The 21,240-nt window shown below is 46.0% G+C and overlaps 1 protein-coding gene across 2 annotated transcripts in view; it reads right to left on the bottom strand.

Moving 5' to 3' along the window:
• LRRC8B (leucine rich repeat containing 8 VRAC subunit B) overlaps window positions 1-21,240 on the bottom strand; it is a 63,081-nt gene that overhangs the window by 33,431 nt on the left and 8,410 nt on the right. Inside the window, exon 1 of one of the 2 annotated variants that reach the window (XM_032487034.1) lies at window positions 18,331-19,093. The exons of the other annotated variant lie outside the window; for it this stretch is intronic. The gene's annotated coding sequence lies outside the window, so the exon portion shown is untranslated. Of the gene's footprint in view, window positions 1-18,330; window positions 19,094-21,240 lie in introns of those variants that run through there. 2 annotated transcript variants of the gene reach the window in all.

The following is a 21,240-nucleotide window of genomic DNA, read 5'->3' as shown; positions in this document are numbered from 1 at the left end:
TCACGTTTAGGTCCTGCTATAAAGTCAAAAAGAACTTCTTAAACAGGCCCAGCGGTCCAGGTGGAAATGCGTGGCCACAACAGAGCTGCAGCAGTCTCTTCCCTGCGAGCAGGCAGTGACCCGAGGAGGAGGCCCTTCTCCAAGTCGACCCTGCAGCAATGAGCAGGAATGGAGCGAACACAGTGCCAGCCGGGGACCGACCTCTGCTCACGGTGCCGATGAAATGCGGCCGCGCCTGCCTGCCCGGCACAGAGACGGCTCTTCAAAACATTCCAGCCGGCCAGGACTGCTTATCTCTTCCGGCTCCTACTTTCCCTGGAAGGAGGTGCGGACGTAAAGGGTTGAGCAAGAGCATGAAGAGAGAAATAGGTCAGTTTCGAAAAAACAAGCTCTTGTGTCACCCACGTTTCAGGTAAAAAGTCCGCTTTCACCCTGGTGTTCAATCGGAGCCTCATCTTCGTAGCTTGGTTATGGCCGCTGGGGCTCTAGGCCACCGGCTTCCGCTGGCTCCTGCTGGAGCAGAGAAACATCTGGTTTCTACTCAGGGGAAACACAGCGAGTTGCCTTTTTTCTGACACCGCCCCCTCTGCACCAGCTGGGTGTCCGGTGACGCAAGCCTGCTCTGACACGTACGTTGGTGTCGCTCCACAGGTTTAAGTAAGTGCTCCGTCCCACAAGACTGTCGCCACTTCAGGTGCCAGCCTCCAGTCCCAGGGACCCAGGACAGCTCCACTGGACAAAATACAGGGGCTCTCACACCCCCCCTCAAGTTCAGTCATTCACCAGAACAAGTCACAGAACTAAGGAAGACCGTTGCTGGCACACACAGGCTTACTGTGTAGGACACAACTCAGCAGCAGCCAAACGGAAGAGAGGCCGCGGGCAAGGCACTCGGCGGGGGGAGGGGGGGAGCAGGTGGGACCGGGGTGGGGGGACCGGGGGAGCTTTCCACCTGCACTGAGCACGCTGCCCTCCTGGAACCTCTCTACGTTCCCCAGCCTGGACGCTGCCGACCTCTGGCGTTTAGGGGTGTTTGGGGAAATTTCATCACATAGGCATGCACGGCTGATGAACTCATGGGCCACTGGAGATGGAAAATCTCCAGCCCCTTCCGCCCCCTCAGCAGTCAGGAGGTGTACTGAAAGTTCTGCCCCTCCAACCACCTGGTCAGCTCCTCTGGCGACCAGCACCCCCACCCAGAGTCACTCCATCAGCATAAACTCAGCATAAACTCGGGCAGGATGGAAAGGGGCGCTTGTGAGTAACAAAAGATGCCCCAGCCGGAAATTCCAAGGGTTTTAGGAGCTCTGTGCCAGACGCCGGGGGCAAGGCCAAAATACACACGAACTTCTGACTGTACCACATGTGGCATCACACTGCAGGGGGACAGTCTTGCAGGAGGTCTAGTGCTTGTTTAGAGCAGCTGCACTCTGAAGCAGTGCCAAGCAGGCCACTTAGGAAGTTAAGCTCACCTTCAAGGACCAAACAAAGCAGGTGAGCCAGCGACACCCTGGGTCAATGACTAGAGCAGTCACTTCTGAAGGGAGGCCTTCCCTGGCCACTCTGACCAGGCCCTTCACAACGTGCTTTCAGTTCTCCATTCCTCGCTTTCACAGCACTTACCACACACTTTCATGAAGTTGTTCAATTAAGGCTTGTTTCTCTCCCACTAAAGTAAGTGCAAGCTCCGTCAGGTCTGCTCTACGTGTATCATGCTCATCGCTGTGTCCCCAGGGCTTAGCAGACAGCCGCTGCTGTTAAATATTAAATGAACATTAGAAGAATTAAAACTAGACCCTCCCCGCCGTGTGGAGCAAAGACAAGAGTAACTTATCATTGCTGCATCATCTTATCTTCAATTCACCAAATTCCACACGACACGCAAAAGCCTCTGACTCCTTCAGCAGGTAAAGACTCTTCCAGCCGTATCAGCAGAGAAGAGACTTCGCTCAGCCGCGGCATCAAGAATACTTCGAGGAGCTCTCGGGACGCTGGAGTGATGAGTACGGTCAGGCTTCCGTAAGATCCCACAAAGAGCTAACAGGGATCGGGGAGGACGCCCGTGGTCCAAGGAAGGGGAGTGGCAGCGTCCCTGCACATCAGGCTGGCTTTGGGCTTCAGAACCCAGGGTTCTGTGGCCTTGCTTGGTGTCAGCAAAGAGGAGAAACCATGTTCTCTCTGCAATTTAGTTTTGATGGCTTCCCAGGAAACAAAAGCCACATTCCCCATCTGGAAGCTTCACACAGGATTTCTAAGTCAGGGAGGGGCTCTGTCTGGCTCAGTCAGCCGCGCAAGCACCACCTCCGCTCAGCGACCTAGGCTCCTCCTCTGTTCACAGCAAGTAAGTCTACAGTCATTTCTCTGCAGCAAACCTGAATGTGGAAGGACTGCACCACGAAAGCTGAAGGCGTCTTTTTTTTCTGTCTCCCCCCCCCAACCCCTACACAAGAAACAGTATTTTTCTATTTATACTTGACAACATCATGTGTTTTTATTGTGGAAAGTCTTACTCATTCAAAGACGGCGACAACTTAGGCACTGTTCGTTGAACAGAGAAAGGAAGAGGCCTCATGTGCCACCAACGCACGTCATGACCAGAGCTGGGTACTGAGACCGTCACATCTCGCATCCTCTCTGACACAAGGTGTCCTCAGTAATCATGGCCTAACCGCTAAGGTGCAAAGCATCATCACCCCAGATGCTGAAGAGGATGGCAAGGCGTCCAACTCAGACACAGCCTCCACAAGGAACTCATGCTTCGTTGAAATAAGCCTGAATGTGAGATCAAACAAATGGCTTCCACAGTTGTGTCTTAAGGGAATCTGTGCCAAAGCAGTAAGAGTCACTGCCCAGGAGCTACGAGCTGGACCAAGAAAGATGCACGGGGTTCACACAAATGGAGGTGAGGGATGAGGGGCCGAGGGAGGAGGATTAATGGCGGGGCATGTAATACGTTACGTGAAGGAATGAGGAACAAATAAAGAAGGCGGGGGAAGACAAGGCGAATTTAAGGAGTTAGTGAAGAGACATCTATGGATGAAGTGGAATTTTTGAGACAGAAATAATGGAGATAAGAATGGAAAGTAGATTTTGGTCAAATACTAAAGTCTAGAATGTCTGGCTAAGAATTTTTCAAGACATAGCTCAGCCCTTCGCATCAACAGGCACCTGAGAAATAACTGCTTCGGCACAAAAATGCCACTTTCAGGATTAATAGCCAAATATCTTTATGAGAGCACAAAGGAATTTAGATTTGATCACACAAGCAGTAGGGAGTCACTGATGATGCCCGAGCAGAGGAATGATGGAAAAAACACACTGAAGGGCATGTTAGTGCGCATCAGGGACGCTGACTCGAAAGCATCAGGACTAATTCATCGAAGGGGGTTTGAGGACGAGACAGGGCGCCTAAGCCTGTACCAGGGCACATATCACATCACCTTGTGAAATAAAACAGAGACTTCGAAGGTAAAATGCCAAGCAGAAACATGAGGCAGTACAATGATGCAACTGAACAAGACAGTTAGATTTTGAGGCAGCAGACTGTTCCCAAAAGTCTTAACTGATATTTTCAAAAGAGGAATAGATTTGATCAGCTTTTCTACACTACATGCTACTTGAATACTTTGGTGAAATTTGATGCTCTGGAGTAAAAATGTTACTTTCAGAAACAGTAGTCAAGTATTTCATGCAATGCCACAGCACACAAGAGCAGTCACTTAACACACACACACACACACAATGGCGCCAGGTACGTGAGTGGCCATGCTGGATGCACCGTGAGCCAGCCAGCAGCCTGACAGCACGATGGGCCTTCCTTCTGGAAAAGCCACTAGGCGTGATGTCACTCACCACGCAATCAAACCTCTGCTTAAAATCAAGTTACAGTTATTCTAACTATGGGCCAACATTTCATTTGTTTCACAACTGGTGCCTAATCAAACAGTTCTGTAGACTGCACCACAAGGTAACTTAATTAAATTCGGTGCCAAAAAAGTGGGGTCTTTTTTTTTGTTTTCTTTAAGCAACTGATCTATCAGTTTAGACAACAGAAATCTCATTTCTATAAAAATTATCACATGAATTAAATCTAAATCAAACCAAAATGCATCTGTTAAAAAACAGTCTTCTCTCACAAACTCTGCTTAAATATTTCCCAGCAACCGGCTTATGTGAACAAACCAGGAAGTGAAACCAAATTTGGTCACGTTGTGAAAACCAAGTAACATGAAAGAATATGTCTGGCTTAGCTGAAGCACTGTAGAGATTTCACTTAAAAATTCACCCCCTTGGAAACATCGATTTAATTAAAGCAGCAACAAGAGGAATTTCAAAAGCAGAAGGTCTTCACTTTGTTGTTTGGCAACTTCCCTCCATCTTCTGTGCAAACGTCTTTTCCTGTAGCCAGGCTGGCTCCTCTGAGATGCGAGTGCTCACCCGCCGGCCTGGTGAGTGGGGAACGGGGATAAGCTATCATTTTCATGCTACTGAGCCAGCTCTGCCACAAACCGGCACAATCTTTAACGACCTGCTTTGGAGAAATGTACCTTTTGCCTCTAAGGTAACAAGCAAATCTCATTTCTCCTAATTGTTTTGGGGTTACTGTCATTCCCTGTATTTTGCTTTAAAATACAAACTCTTTAAAAACAGGAACTGTATTTTACTATTTGTAGTTTGTTTTTGAACTGAGTATGAAGATTCAGTGACCCAGACGTACTAAGTCATCAAGTACCTAATGATTACCCTTACTGTCCAAGGACAGTGGCGTCAGACAAGACTTGTCACAGTTATGTTCAATATCTTACGTCACCTGTAACGAGAAAGAATGTGAAAACGAGTGTATACGTACGCGTACAGAATGCTGCGCACCAGAAATCGACACAACACTGCAAACTGACTACACTTCAATTAAAAAAAAGACTTGTTACAGTTCATATGGCCCTTCTAAGCACAGCCGTAAGTCCCTGCACTCCACTTCCACCCTGACTCCTAGCGGGCTGCCTGTGGAAGAGACAGCTAGAAGATACCTGTGCAAAAATAGAACGAATTCTCATTTACTGATTCTTTTTCTTTATTCTTAAGCAAGATTTGAGTGAGTTTAATATGAAAAATACTGCAGTATTTTTATGGACATTTCTTAGCAATGAACTACTACGACTTCATCAAGTGGTCAGATACCTCCCATCAGACACCGCACAAACACAGTGCAAGTGCGAACACCAGCGCTGCTCTGCAGACTACGCAGACACGTGGCCGCTGCACATGAGAATGAAATTTAAAGAGAAAAAACCTGCGAAGATAAGCAGCGACGTGCAAACCCACTGGCGTGTGTGTGTGTGTGTGTGTGTGTGTGTGTGTGTCCATACCGTGTGTGTGTGCGTGACAGCCGGCACACTGACGTGGGCAGTGAACCCAGCAGACATTTGGAAGAGCTGTGTCACGCCCAAGAAAATGAGACGGTCCTACTGCCGTTTTGTAAAGAGGCCGAAGAGACTGTTGAGGGGTCTAACAGGCTCCCTCGTGGACCGTAAAGAAGTCGTGCGGAGGCAGTCGCCTCCTGGTCAGACCCCTGCTCTCGGGCACCTCGTTTTCTTCCTGTTACTCTCACTTTCTGTAGCAAATACCACACTGTCACGACAGCACCTGATACTTTGCATTCTTTGGAGTCTGGGAACAGGGTGGAATTTATTGCACATTTACTGTGGATGTGGGCTAAACAGGACAAGAAGGAATGATAATCAGTGAATGAGAATTCATTATTTCATTTTACTCTGGCATTTCACCTTAAATCTATCCTTAAAACACTCAAGGTTAGGGAGATGGGAGATACACACAAAATGAATAGGGAACAGGAATATATATAATCAAGGATTAAACAGTATAACTGAAACAGTGAGATACATTTGCATAATGCTTAAAGTTTATGGAGCATCTTTTCCCACAAGTCATTTAAATCATGCACTTGACTTTGCAATATGGACACCAGCTCAGAGAGAAAAAAATAAACTAAGTCACACGTGTCTGGTGAACGAGAGCTTGACTCCATAACTGACACCAAAATCGTGCTGTTCTCGCCGTCTGAGGCCGCCTCTCACAGCTCAGGGAGTGGAGAAAGCAGCCCGGGCGGTGTGCACCTGAGCCCCTGGGGGTAAGCAGGGGCCAACCAGGAGGAAGACGTCTCGCTGGGGCGGCAAGAGCAGCGGGGTCTCGCGTGAGGAAGAGCAGCGAGGCGGCAGGTCCCACTGAGGAGAGAGTCTTCACAGCCAGAGCGCGATGACGTCACAACGTGAAGCGGTGACGTGGTGAGGGCAGTTTGGACCTAAGATTCCATCCAGAATGAAGACTATGGCTTCACTTGACTCACAAAAGGGAACCATTATAAATTCTGAAACAGAACGTGAGCAATGTTCTGGGGAAATTAAGCTGGTGTGGCACGGGGGCTACCCTGGGGCGGGAGAAGGGAGGGGAGGGAGACAGAATGAAGGCAAGGGAGCCAGGCAGGATCCCACGGCAGTAAATCAATAACTGAGGAGTGAGGACCCGAACAGGGGGTGTCCGTGGAGATGTCCGGTGTGACTTTAAGTAGTGCTAACAGGGAAAAATCTGGCTGTACTGGCTGACGGGAGAGATGAGGAAAGGAAATAGAAGTAGACCTGGGCGAAGGCTTTATCATAAAGTGTGAGTTAATATTTCAATATTCACTGAAAAGCCAATGAGCAATCTGGTGAATTTTGCTCTTTTCCTTTGAATCAAGGGTAATTTACGAACATAATTAAGCTTTTATACCTTTATTAGGAGTTTGGCATAGCTAAGTTTTGACCGAGCATTGCTCTTGGGGGTGAATCCAGGGGGAAAGCTGAAGAAGGTGAGGTGAAAAGGCCATTTAGGTTCAGGTCATGATGAGACTTGGGTACCATGCTGTGGAATTCATGAAGGTTTTTATGCAAGGGAGTGAAATGTTCTGGCTAGTGTCAAATTTCAAATTTAGGAATTTAGCATTTGCTGCTTTGGCAGCAGCACGGAGGGTTCATCAGAAGGGAGAAGTGTATGATGTGGGCAGGAGGCCGGAGACAGGAAGGCTTGCGCGAAGACGCGACTGTGAGGAGAAGGGGGAGAGAAGCAAGTACGTTACGGCGCTGTTGAGTACCACCACTCCTAAGCACTTTCAAGCAGGTGTTCTGCTGAACAGCTTACGGGCACGGACTCCAGGCTCCCTCAGGGACTGACCAGGGCTGGTGGCAGACCAGGTGCTAAGGAGAGCCAGGACTCAAGAACAAGTGACCACCCTGGTTTTGGTCACAGAGTCGATGGTGAAAATTGGTCAGTGGAGAAGGGTGAGGAGTCTGGTTTTCAAAATACTGAGTCTGCAATACCCGTGGGTCATTGGGTGAAGGTCTGGCAGGCAGTTATAGATGCAAACTGGAGCCCTGGGTGAGGAGGACGAATGAACGAGCTTGTTAGATGCTCGTTGTTGCTGCTGGCCCTGGCCAGTGTTGGACTGAAAGACGTGCACTTGGTAATTTGGAAAAAATCAGTTACTTAAAATAAAGAACTAGACTGAGTCCATCTTGTCTGCAAAGGATGCACTTGGCACTTTCCTTTGTAAATATTTCTATTTAAAGATGAGACAATTTAACTTTTTACCAGGGCAATCAAGTTGACTAAGACATGAAGTCTGCATGTTATAACACACCCACACCCACACACACACACACACGCACACCCCTCCTTGAGTGGTTTCTGCTTGTCTGCCCAATCCAGTAAACAGGACTGGAAGTTCTCAGGTGACTTCCAGCCTCCCTGCTGCAGGTGCTCACTGCCTCCCTGTCCACGAACGGCCGGCTCTCACACGATACGCGATACACGAGGGCCTGCTTTCACTGCACTGCACTGAGAGAAGGCTGCTCTCCCCCCGCCCCCCGCGACTTCAACTACATTTCGTGCTCTAAACCTATTGGTTGTTTGAAGAAATAGTGAATATATTTAGCTTATTGAGGAGTTGACAGAAACAGGAAGGAATTTCAGACGTCATATGTTTTGTATTTTTACAAATACCGATCTTTCCTTTGCTAGCTCTGGTAGAGTTGGAAACTGTATCCTGGGGAATCCAATGCTGAAGAGCACTTCCTGTTCTGTTCTTCTCTATGTAATTTATCTCTGCTTAATGTACTATGTAATCATTCTGTCTGTTTTCTATGTCTACCCACTAGCTTCAAGAGCACAGAGCTTTCATCTGTAGGGTTCAGCGATGTGTCCCCAGATTTCAACCCAGAGAGCAGGAGATCAGTAAATAACTGCTGAGTAGACAGATCGCAATCCCGTGATTCCTGCACTTCGAGAACTCAGCGTGTGTTTTTCCTTAGCAATCATGGCTCGGTCTCCATATTCCAGCTTAACCCTGAACCACGACTTCTATTTATATCTCCAAAGAAACTCCTTCAGGATCTGCATCTTGGTGGGACCCTGTAGGGCACTGAAGGTAATTGGTGCAAAGAAATTACCAGTGGGAAGAAAGGAGGAGTCACGGTTCCTCTCCGCATCCCACTCTGGCTTCTGGTTTCCTGATCTCAATTCCTGTTTTCAGCACCTGCTTCAAGCCAGACTTCCTTTTGCTATTCTGACCCCGGCTTACCTGAGCCCGACACCTGTCGTCTTCATCGCTTGACATCTTGATTCTCTTTCTTGTGGTTAAACCTAGAGAAAGGCCTAAGCCTGTGCTTCTCACACAGCCTAGGCACTCACACAACTTCACCTCACAAGACAGTGGGATTTGACACAACGCTGTAAAATGACTATGACTCAATTTAAAAAATGTGAAAAAAAAAAAAAGACTGTTATACTTTCTCCTCAAGGTTCTTACTACCTTTTCTTGTCCCCCTTATAACACCCGATAATTTCCTCACCCCCTGTTTGATGGGATAATCACAGCAACCACTTGCATTTCTTACTCTACAGAATTTTTTCTGGTCTACTGGATTTAGTCAGCACGAACTATTATACAATCAAAGACAAGAAGAAACTATTACCATTCTCCAGATGCATAGTAAGAATGAAATTAAAAAGGACTTCAAACTTAGAAAAAAGATGTATTCTAAGCAATTTACGCTACATATTTTCCGTTTGATGTCTAGCTATGTTAGGAGAAAGTTCTGTGCTTGCGCATTCGTTGTGAGATGCAGCCAGTGTGCAACCTGAACTCTGCATTTCAAGTCGCTGGACTGGGTCGAATTTAATTCATCGGCCAAACACATCAATTTTATCAGCAGGGCAATGTTTAGAAAGGCTCTCGTCGTCTGCACAGAAGACAATTCACTTGACAGCACTTTCTTGAGTAATGACTCGAATCAGTCAGACTGAAAATAAACCTAGAGGGTGCACAGCTGTCACACAGCCCACAGCAGTCCTCTAGCAACAGCTTGATTCATTTTTCCCTCTCTGTACAACTGGTTCTGCAAACACGACTGCAATCCAATAAACGCATTCTCACCCCACTGTGAAGAGAGAGCTTTTCATTGTAGGGGGAGGGCCCTGTTGGATTCCTTTACCCTTACAGGTATGATAAACTGCACAGAGTGACTTCTGGATTCTATTTAATGAGAAACAGACATTTAAAGTCAATGATCTATGTAAACCAGTTACAAATTAGGGCTCTAAAATTAGAGAATAATGTTTTATCAATTATAGCATCAAAGTTTGAGGGACAGACAGGTACTAGACTGTCCACTGAGTAAAGGCAACTTATTTATTTACACTGTAACATTCCTTAGTTATTAACTTTTTAATCATGGAAAACTTTAAACATACGCAAAAGTAGTATATGAAACCCACGTGCCCATCACTCTGATACAACAATCGTGATACCTACCCTGACTGGATTATTTGAAACAAATTCTAGATATTACATCTTATCTGTCTTATTTCAGTATGCACCTCCAAAAGGTAGAGTTTTTTTTTTTTTTTTTTAATATAGCCACAATATCCTAATTGTGTGCTGGTGGATATTTAACAACCAGTTATCTGAGGGGGAAATAAAAGGCCCCGATCTGTAGTCTTTGCCAATTTCCATGGTGTAAATATTCCACCACGGCCAATTTCAAGCTACTGACACGATGTCACTGGATGTGCAGCTCCTTTACTATGCAGATACATTAGACATACATAACCTTAAGAGCACAGACAACAGCAAACTATAGTAAAATAGAAAATTAAAAGTTTTGAGTGTGACCTTTATTTTAATACTTTGAATTTTATAATGGTTGTGTTTAACAACTGGCTTGCAAAATTCTTGAGAACATAACAATCAGCTCCCATCAGCTCCAGCGCACCACTGAATCCAAGCAAATAATGAACAATTCCTTAATACCACCAACCACCCAAATTTCTCTTCCTTCTCTTCTTCCTCAGCAACAGAGGAGCATTTTCAGCAGGAAGGAAGAGGGAGCTCTGCTTCGGCTACATCGAAATGTTAGGCTTTCTAAATGGTTTGGTGCTGCTGTGTGCAGCTCCGTAGACTGTGAGAGGCTGTTTCTAGGCTAAATGAGACGCCGTCACGCACGGGTACCCCGTATTACTGGCAATCGGCAGTGTTTTTATTTCACTTTTACTGCCCATTCTCAGGCCCGTGAGAGAGAGTTTGAAGAGGAGCAGGAAAGCGACCTGGCAGAGGGAATTAAGCCCTTTCCCAGGTGGACAGCTGCGATTCGACGGAGCGCTCTGCAGGAGAAACTCCTGAGATGCCAGACAGATCCGTCCCACCACGGAGACTCAGTTTGTAAAAAGCCCGCTTGAAATGTGCCTTCCAGAGCTGAGTACGGCAAGTCAGATGTGGTGGGGCGTAAGCATCCTGCTGAATCCTTGGCAAGGACGCCAGGCTGCCCTGTGACTCCACCCTGAGCTCACCGTCAGGTGAAACTCAAGTCCAGTAAATGAACCAGTGTCTCCCAGCACTCGCCCAGACTCCAGAGTGTACCTTCACGAACCCCCTCCCACCACCCAATCTGTTCCCGAACATCACTCCCCACCCTGCCGTTGGACAAACCCTTTATTCCAGACAGGCCGGCCTGCGCACTGCCCCACAAACACACCCCGTCTTCATATATTTAATACATACTATTTTATATTTATTCAGAAGTATAAATAGTAGCACAAGGAAGCCCCTGTGGCCTTCACCCAGCTTCAGCAGTTCTCAACACACCACACCCACGCCTGGGATTACTGCAAGCAAATCCTGGACGCATCACTTCACCCACAGTTCTTTCAGTGCTGCGAACATTCTGCCCTCTGCACATCTCTGCTCAGACACGTCCCTCCCATCCCCTGCACCTTCCCAAATTCTATCTCATCCTGCCAGGCTCACCTGGGTCTCACGTCCTACATTGTTTGCACTGAACCTGCCCGAGTCGTATGTCTCCTTGGACATCCTTCTTATCGCTGTCCTGGGGCTCCTTACCACTTAAGTTGCACATTCACAACGTCATTGGCCTGGAAAGCAGGAAATTGTTCTCACTGCACAGACAGTGCAGTGACAATGCTTAGTAAAGAAAGAACTAAAGGATAACAATTTGGTCTTATAAAATTTATTAAAATTTGGTACACCAATTTCACACAGCAAACTGACTAAATTCCTCACGTGGCAGACGCCTCGTGGCACAGAACGTGGTGTGCAGTATGACAGGCCAGAGAGAGCACTAGACATGGGGCTAAAAGGCTGGTCCTTGTCCTGGTCCTTCTCTTCGTGTGTTTTTTGGGTACACTGAATGACTCAGAGCTCACCCATAAAATCACCTGTAGCCATCCTCTCTCCCCGTCACTGAACGGTCAGAATCAAATGCGATTATATATGTAAAGACGGCTTTGTAATTATAAAGCATTTGTTGATACACATCATTACCTGTAAATGTAGAAATAACTGGCCATCTGATTTGATTACAAGGAAAACTATTGCTTTGGATCCTGATTATATGAGAATAAATTAAAGCTCTCAACCGGGAAAACGAGAATGTGAAAGTCAGCATCGTGGTCAGACAGGATTCAGAACCACAAGCTTAACCCTGGGGGAATATAAGAGCACAGATAGATTCTAGCTTCAAAAACCACTGCCTTACAATCAACATAGACAAACCGAAGGACCCCTAAAAAGAGACTGCAAAAGAAGCAAGCCAGACAGTCGGCTGTTTAAGAAAAATTCCTGTTACATGACTTACATGAAAAGGCAAAATTCAACGTCTGATTCCCTCCTTCAAATGAAACTGCAGAGTTATCCAGTGGCATGGCTGTCATTCTGAGTTTATTCTCTCCTAGGACATTTTCAAAGTCTGGCTTCTCAACTTTTCCTTCTGCTTTGCCAAAGAACAATCATGACTATCAAACTGCAAATATTTATCGTATTACACTAAACACTACTTAAATTACAGTGGAACTGAGGTCTCTTCTTCCTCCAACAGAAAAGAAGATGGATGGCGTCATCAAAAAAAATACCGTTCTACAAATGACACTGCAAGCAGTGTCCCGTGAGGGAAAGACTCAGCCTACCTAAATGATCCACTGGAATATTAATATTACAAGTTTTCTTGCAAGTAAGTGAAAATTATGAGGGGTGAGGAAAAGGCTTCTAATTTTTTTTTTCATAAAACTCGGGATAATCTAGGCCAATGTAGAGAAAAGGCTTTTTCAACTCTGGACGTTAACACAATTTAGCAATAGCTGGTAAAAACAACAGCTGCTAAGCCTGGTAGATCCAAACGAGATTACTAGTTCAACATCACAGAAACACACAGAACATCTCAAGATTCACAGCACACTGACGACAAAGCACCAAAACGAAATCTCATTAGGAAAGGAAATCTTTTGTCTAGGGAGAATTTTTTTATTAGACTGAACCATGTGTAACACCTCTGAATGCTTCACTGGAAGGGAAAACACAGCATCAAAAGAATGAACCGCGGAGCGGCTTCCTTCCTCTGCCCGCTCCCCACTCCCCGCCCTCCGCCGCACACGCCGGCCAGCTCTCTGCACCCTTGCGGCTCGTTCTCCACTCACACACCCACTTAGACAGAAACCTTTTTTTTAAAAAAATCATCATTTTTCAAAAATGAGATCATATTGTTAGAATAAACCTTCTCTCATCTGGATTGCTTGAAGATTAGGAAACTACCCCTAACTGACTCAGTCACCTTCACACCCAACAGGAAGAGAAACAAAGGCGTTCTAGGACTTCTGACAAATAAAAATGAGCATTTCCTACCACTTAGACTTACGTGACTCTGAGTGTTGTTACCATGAGGAGCAATTATAACGAAAGACTCTTCAAAGTTAAAACCTATGTATCTCAAAATACGTGTTAAAGATGGGAAGGACCATAATTTTTTTTACTTATTCGTTTGCTGAATAACTTGTGCTTGAATTTCAGAGAATGCAAAGACTGAACATATTTCAGGCTATAACAAAAATTTAGAGGCTTTTCCAACCTGGTCTTGGAACAGCTATAATTTCTTCTAATTAGTCTGTAGTGCTCCTGGGCAATCAGTAACTATACAAAAGCCTAATTTTCCAGAATTAAGCAATTGGACTCTACTTTTAAGATAACCAGGAAAAAGGTCCACTGAAGCCTAGTTAACTGAAACAAGTCATAAATCATCAAGAGACAAACCGGGTGGCACCTGCCCTAACAGTTCCTCCTAGGTCAAAGGTCAATGGGACTCAACAAGCCCCGTGTTTTGTGAGGCCCTGAGAAGCGGCTGACGTGAGGCTGAGGTAGTCGAATGTGGCCAGTATGTTCTGACTCTCAGCTGCGGGAGCTGGTGCCCATCACAAGGTGACCACGTGTTCAATATGCTACTTAGCCCTTTACATCAATTGCCTTATTCATGCTCCCAACAACTCAGTGAGGTTATCTCCACTGTAAGATGAGGCAACTGAGGTAGTTACGGGATTTACCTACGTCTGCACAACCAACAATCTCACAAGGCTAGCACGAATGCGAATAACCTTCAAACAGACCTTGGAGGAGAGTCAAAAGCAGCTCAGCCCAAGATGAGATGAACAGCAGCCTAAACGTGCTTTGTGCCTTCGCGCCGCCGTGCGCGCAGCAGCAGTGCTCGGCAAAGCGGCTCGGCAGGGTGGCCCCTCACCCTGCCTGGCGGCACCTTCACTCGAGCAAGCTCGTCTCTCAGAACGCAGCTTAACTGGGAAAGCAGAAGCAACGCTGCCTGGCCTACTGTCTCCTCCACACTGAGACAGCCTCCAACGCAGCGGCCACTCCTTCCGCTCCGGAGGCGTCAGAGAACAATCGCCCACGAAGGAGTGAACTCCTCGCAAACACAAAACCTACCCGACAGCTCGCAAGCCTCCTAGAAGACGAGGAGCTGCCCTGCACGGAAGGACTACCTGGTTTCTGCAGACTCTCCTGTGCAAAAGAGTCCTTTTCCTTCCCACAGAATACACACTCCTTCTCCGCAGCCTTCCCTCGTCGCTAGTCAGAAGACACTCACGTCCAGAACCGTCCTAGTCCACTGGGGCTGCTGCAACAGACTCCCACACCCTGGGCGGCTCAGTCAGAAACTCTCACTGCCCACAGTCCCAGAGGCTGAGAAGCCCAGCATCCAGGAACCGGAAGATTCGGGGTCTGGTGAGAGCTCACTTCCTGGTCCACACACGGCTGTGGCTGGAGGGGCCAGGGAGCTCTCTGGAGACCCTTTCACAAGGGCACTAATCCCGCTCTTGAAGGCTCCACCCTCGCGACTCAATTACCTTCCGAAGGCCCCCTCCTACCACCATAACCTTAAGGGTTAGGTTTTAACATATGACTCTGGAGGGAGACGCATTCAGTCTGGAGCAGAAGACTCAGCTTTAAAGCTGTGCTGGTATGACGTATATTCACGGGTAATCTGAAATTTGAGGATTCGAGGGGCCTCATAAATAATCAGGAGGAATGTAATCCAGTCCTTCTGTGAAAAACAGCTGAAGAGCTAGGACTTAATAGTAAAACTAGCAAAACTTCAGCAACGTAACCACCATGAGACCCGTGATGAAAGGAAACGGGTGTATTTACTCCTCTGACCTCTTCCTCAGGCATTTTTTTCCTATTAGCCTCCTCTGCTCCATCCTCACTGCCCTGCTTGGTCCCTCGGCGTGCTCTCTCACATCTCCAACTCGTCCTCCACACAGCTGCCAGCATCGCTTCCTGGAGCAAAGCCGACGTCACCTTCTGCTTCCAAACCTTCCCTGCAGCTCCTGGGCTGCCCCTGATGAAGCTGCGTGCTGCCTGGGGGGCCAAAAGTGCATGTGCAGGCCCGCCCTGGGCAGAGGCTGCGCCGAGTCAGCACTGGGAGCTCCAGCTCCCACTCCAGGCTCCAGTGCTCTGGTTCTCCCAGGCATGGTACCAGGGGAAAAGCTGACTTTGGTGGCGAGGGCTACACTGTCACATACGGAAAAGCCCCAAAGCATGAGGTTGATTCCAAGCACATTTCCACATCCGTGTAAGAGCCAATATAGTAGATAAAATTGGCAAAGTCCTACTTCATCAGGCAAAAAAGAAAGGAGCCCTATGGCCTAAGAAACTCGAATTTAAAGCCAAAAGGAACTTCAGGCCCTCATGCCACACACCGTGCAAGACACACAGAGCATTCACCTTCTTCAGCTCCAAAAATGTGATTCACGCCCCTTGACTTTATATACTAAAACATGGTGCTAAATTATTTTCCCTTTACATAAACATAGACATAAAATATAAGTGATACAAAACTTAAGACATAATAATAAATTTAAAAATAACTGTCCAGAGGATGTAATTAGCTGGAATATTTTATTTAATCTCTGGGTATTTCATAGTGAGTGTCTAAGAACCTGACATGCGAAGACACAACGTATGAACGAATGACCATGCGTGTGGAAGGTCAGAAACTGCCCGTGGGCACCTTCTCCCAGATCTTACGAAAAACACTAATTTCCACGGTATCTAGAGAACATTTAACTGTAATTCTAAAACAAGCACAAAATAAGTGCACATTAGTTTAACCACTTATTTTTAAAAATTTAATGGATGGGAGCAAATACTGCAAGCTATCAGTAAGCAAGATAGATCTTTAATTTTTTAAAATATCTAATGCAGGCTAAGTACCTTGAAGAAAGGAAAGTCCATGCTGGCAGAGCCCCTCTCCTGAAAGGTCATGTTAAACAACGCTCAATCCAGCCAAGGACTCAGGACTGGCAGACCTCAACACCAGCCAAGATCCCCTCCCACGTGCTACGCTCAGTAGGTTTGCCTTTTGCAGTGGGCTGACTCTGCAGCACTTATCTCTGCCGTGCACCCCTCCACAGGCTCCCACCGCTCTCCATTCACCTTCATGACTACGGGTCAAGAAAGGGCTGGTGAAGCCAGAGCAACAGAAGAGCAGACCCTGAATCAGCTCGTAGCCCCCGCGCCCCCTCTCAGCTGGGCTGGCCCAGTTCTGCCACCAATAAAGAACAAGCCACGCCTGAAAAAACCTTGATCCCTTTTTAGCACTGTAAACCATGGAGGAGATGCTTATTACATCTGCTTTGTTCTCGATTTCTATGGTGCCCATCACCATAGTAACAAGGCACACAGATGGAAAAGTAGGCTAGAAATACCCAGAAACGGGAAGTGGGGATGGGAATATGGAAGAAGGGTCCTTTCACTGGTTCAGAGAGAAAAGGCCAGAATTTTTCTATCTATCAACATAACACTAAGGGGCACTTCTAATGGGGAAAGTAGGTTTCTTTGTCTTCAAGAGCAGCAATAGAAAGCAGCCTAAAAATTCAACAACTATCAATGTTCGCAGGAGGTAGCTGCCAAGCTTCGGAGGGTTTAAAGCCAGATGTGTTTTATTAGAAAATCCTGTATGCAAATCAAAAGCTTTATACAGCACCCAACTTTGGAAGTCACATATGCACTCCCCAGTGTGGAGGATTACTACTGAACATTTTTTGTTATTTTGCAGTGTTAAAAGTCGAGACATCTGTTAAGGAAGCGTGGCTGGGAAGATAAGCTGATACAGTGAGTATCTTCCTGAAAGAGACAGCTCTGTCTTCCAAGCTTTTGTAAAAAACGGCCCAAGAGGAAATCCCTGGGTGGGGTTGTGGGGTGGCTGTTATTCCCCCAGGGAGTCGCTGTCCCTGTTGAAACTGGGACAAGGTCTTTCCCATCTCCAGCCCCTCTGATGTCTGTACAGAGACCTTCAAAGGCGCTGTCAGTCCCTATCAGCTCTGTGAGAAAATTCTTCCCGCTCCAAGATCTCCATTTTATTTTTTTGTTTTTTTCCTTCCCTGCCACCAGCCCGGGTCCTAATTTTCTAGGACATTTGGAATACTTGGGATATTATTTATGTTGTTACTGGTCAGGAAACAGGAAAAGGAGACACACTAGCTGCATGAGCTAGTTGGGGAGGTTTTATGCCATGCAGATAAAAATGGTGTATATACAAAACAAAGCAGGAGATGCTTTATGGACTAACCTGAGAGAGTTTAACACTCTAGCAACCTACGAGTTTAGCAGAAAAAAGCAATGGGCAACTTTGTGGGACTCGTAGGCCCTTGACTCAGCTGCAAACCAGTCTGCCACTGGATGCTTCTTACCTTGATGTCTTAACCTTAATGTCTTGTCAGCAAAAAGAAAAGCTGAAATAGAGCAGGGGTGTGAACTGGAGGTGTCAAGGCACGTTAAAATGTTATGCATGTGTGTTATTCCGGGAAAGACTCTCAAGGCTACGTATGCATGTGCGATGTAAAAACTGAGATACTCTCTAAGGTCTCTTTCGCACAAGTCTAGAATACCATGAACTGAGTCAGGTTATCCACATGAACTCAAGGCTCTGAGCTCCGACTCAAGTGAGCGTAATATTCAGGTCTTCCCAAAAGTCCTCACCCTAAGCTGAGGGATGCTGTTCCTGGCCACCCTGTGCAACCCCCGCCACCAGCCACTCTCTAGCTCTCTGCCCTGCTTCATTTTCCTTCATTTCCGCTCTTAGCACACGACATCATGTGTCGGATTTGCTTACTGCCTTTCTTCTCTCCTCTGGGATGTGTGCTACATCCAAAAAGGGCTCATTCTGTCTTCTTCATTGTTGGGTTTGAATTCTGTTTTCTTCATAGTTGCATATAGATCCCAGTGCCTGGTGAGATGCCTGGTAAATATGAATTGCTCAAAAAATAATGAATGAACTTTTTTTAATCCATAACACAAAGCATGGCAGGCCCAAAATTCAAATACTCTTTTTCTCTTTGTAAAAAATCTGGGGGCCTGCTAAGAGCCGCGCACTCTACTGAGCACTTCACGAGCGTATCTATCTTACTCAGTCTTCACGTGCTCACCTTAAGACACGTTTTCCAATCTTTAGAGCCTTCTATAAAATAACACATCCGGGGAAAGGAGGCCGGCAGCATACTGCAGAAGAAGTTGCCTCATCAGGTGCCAGATCTGCACTCACGTGTGGCATCTGCTGAGACAAGCCGCACATCTCCTTATTAACTCAGTGTCCACGTCCGTATCATGGGGATGGATAACACTTGCTCCATCTCCCACAGGTCATCAGGAGAATAAATGCGAGTGTAAATGCTTTGGTATGAGAGAAGCGATGCGCAAATGTATAACACAGTAATGAGGTGGGGGCTCCTGTGAAGTGTTTCAGGAGAGATCTACTATAAGCTGTCGGGAGAAGGCAAGGGGACGGGGGACACCTGCACAGAGTCCTGACATACAAGGTGTCGGGAGGACCCAGTGAAGGCGTCCCACTCAGTGGCACGAAGCCAGACTCACCTCCTCTGCCTTCAGACTGCAGTGCTCTGTAAAGAAAACAGCGTCCCAAACCTAGCCTGGGACCAAACCATTTTGCATGTAATTCACAACCTCCTCTTGGAAAGAAATTAGCATTCCCGATGAAACACCGCAGAAATTTTCTTTTCAGTGGGATTAAAACTTGTTTTCAGAAGTCACCTACTGCTGCCGTAGGTGATTGCCGGTCAAGCACCTGGTGATCCTTACCAGCATTCTTTTTGTGTCTAATCTAACAGTGAGTATTAAAAATTCATGTACTATTTCTAAATGTTCTAGGAGAGTTTGAGCATACGTTCTTAAAACAAATAATGGTGATTCAATTACTTTGGTATCAAATTAACTTCCATCAAGTATTTTTAAAAGAGTCATAAGCTCCAACTATGTTCTTTCCTTAATGAATGCTCTTGTCCACCAAGAAGAAATCTTTAAACTGGTCTATTAGAGGCCTTCCCCCTTAAGAGTTGATAGTCAGTTTGACTGAAAAGTTTTCTTGAGCCCCCCAAACCAGCTGATCTTCAAAGTGGGTATAGGGTTTGGGGGCCTTTTGTTTTTGGAAGGAAGGGTACTCTGGTAGAATCCCTTTCCAGATCACCAGTTAACCCTTGTCTAAAAAGCATCTGCTTCAGAACCCCTGATGTCCAGCTGGTTCTTTCTGGCCATCTCCCGTTTTCCCTTTTCAGCCATCCTCTCCCCACGTTCCAGAAGAAAGGTAAACAGCTCACTTATCAGGAGACTGCTTACGGTGCATTGCCTTGGGCAGTGAAAATCTCCAGGGCCCAAAGCCGAAGGTCATTTGAAATACCTGTAGGGTGAGAGATGTTAAGAAAGAGAATGATTTTCAAGACCGAGAAATCCTTCTGGGAGTCAGGGGAAAATATCCATCCATGTCCTTGCTTGCAAACAGCACTAGAAGAAGACCTTATCAAGCTGTTAGACAATCACTTTTGTGGTCAGTCGCTACGTAACTTTTGGCATACACCTCAGGAGTTTTAAAAGCAGAGTGGAGTTATACTGCCTTCATGCCCATATATTCATTTATGCAGTAAAATAATGTGTCTCAAGTATTTACATTTAAAGAGAAGCACTTGATTTGATTATGAAGCCTATCTTGTTTTAGCATACGTGATATTTACCTCTGCATAAACAAGCTATTTTAAAGCCCCAGGCACCTCACTGAGAAATTATTTTCCAGCAAAATTTTACCTATGCTTAATAATTATTCATCAAAATTCTAATATACTTGTTCTGGTCAATTGTATGTTAGTCAAAATTAATAACTCAATCCAAATGAAATTTTATTTGAAGTATAGAAACTTATTGTCAAAAGAACTTAAAAAAATAGATTTGGTATGTGTACATGTGTGTCACAAGAGTATGACAGGTAATAAGTAAAAGATTTCAAACGTAAGAACATTGTATGGGGATTAAGTTTTACAGGAGAAGAGGAATGAAATGATTCCACGAGGGAAACAACTGTGTAAAACTCCCGGCTTCTCTGGAAGAGTCTGTTTACAATGTGGTTTTTACACGGATGACACGGTAGAGACAAAACCACTTTGGTATTAAATTTAGCTTCCGTTGTGTACATTAAAAAGAGTGGTTTTTAAAAATCAGTGTTTATAATATCAGAAGCACCATCTTTTATAACTATTTAAAATCAAGATAAAAATTTTTGATATTAACTTTTAAACTGGATGAGAAAAGGACAGTGTTTCAAAATCCTTTTAGAGGTAGTGGATGAAAAACATTCAGACACTTTGTTCTAAAGTGCCTGGAAGCCAAGAACCTGTGCCGACCATCTAACGTTTTGATACAATAAAAAGATAAAGCCAGAGTCATTTCAGGAAAGTCCGAAAGCTGTCTCGAGCATCCCCTGCAAATGGCCAAATCAAGCGCTCTGCACACAGTAAGTGTTCAGTGAACGCCAGCTCACTGACAAAATACTTCGGCCATCCAACTGGCATCTACTAACAGCACGTGTACAGTACCCCTTCTTCCTACCTCTAACCTTCAAGGAGGTCTTTCAATTTTTCAAATGCCAGCCAAAAGTGTCTTACTGAAACAAAGCCCCGGACTAGATAGTAAGCACACCGAATCTGACTGCTCAGTTCTTTTCCAGATGTTGATTCACGTGCCGAGCGTAATGCCTGGCCCAGGAAGCTCAGGAGATGAAGAAAGTAGCTTCACCACGAAGGAGCACCGAGCAGGCGGCGGAGACGGTCTCTGGCGCGGGGATTATACGAGGGTTAGTGCAGGCTCAGAGCCAGTGCAGAGAAAGGAATGAGGAGCTCCTGGAAGTGGTGGGCAGAGGGCAAGGGTCTGGAATGGTCTTTCAGAATAGGTACACTTGAACTGACTCTTGAAAGACGGGCAGGTGTTTGACAAGGCGATGTGAACACCACAGACAGAGGGGAGCGAAGCCACCTGGCAACCTAGTGCCTTCCTCC

This window comes from Camelus ferus, chromosome 9 (assembly GCF_009834535.1).
Source record: "Camelus ferus isolate YT-003-E chromosome 9, BCGSAC_Cfer_1.0, whole genome shotgun sequence".
NCBI lineage: Eukaryota > Metazoa > Chordata > Mammalia > Artiodactyla > Camelidae > Camelus > Camelus ferus.
Note: the sequence above shows the minus strand (reverse complement) of the source record. Positions and strands in the feature narration are given on the sequence as shown.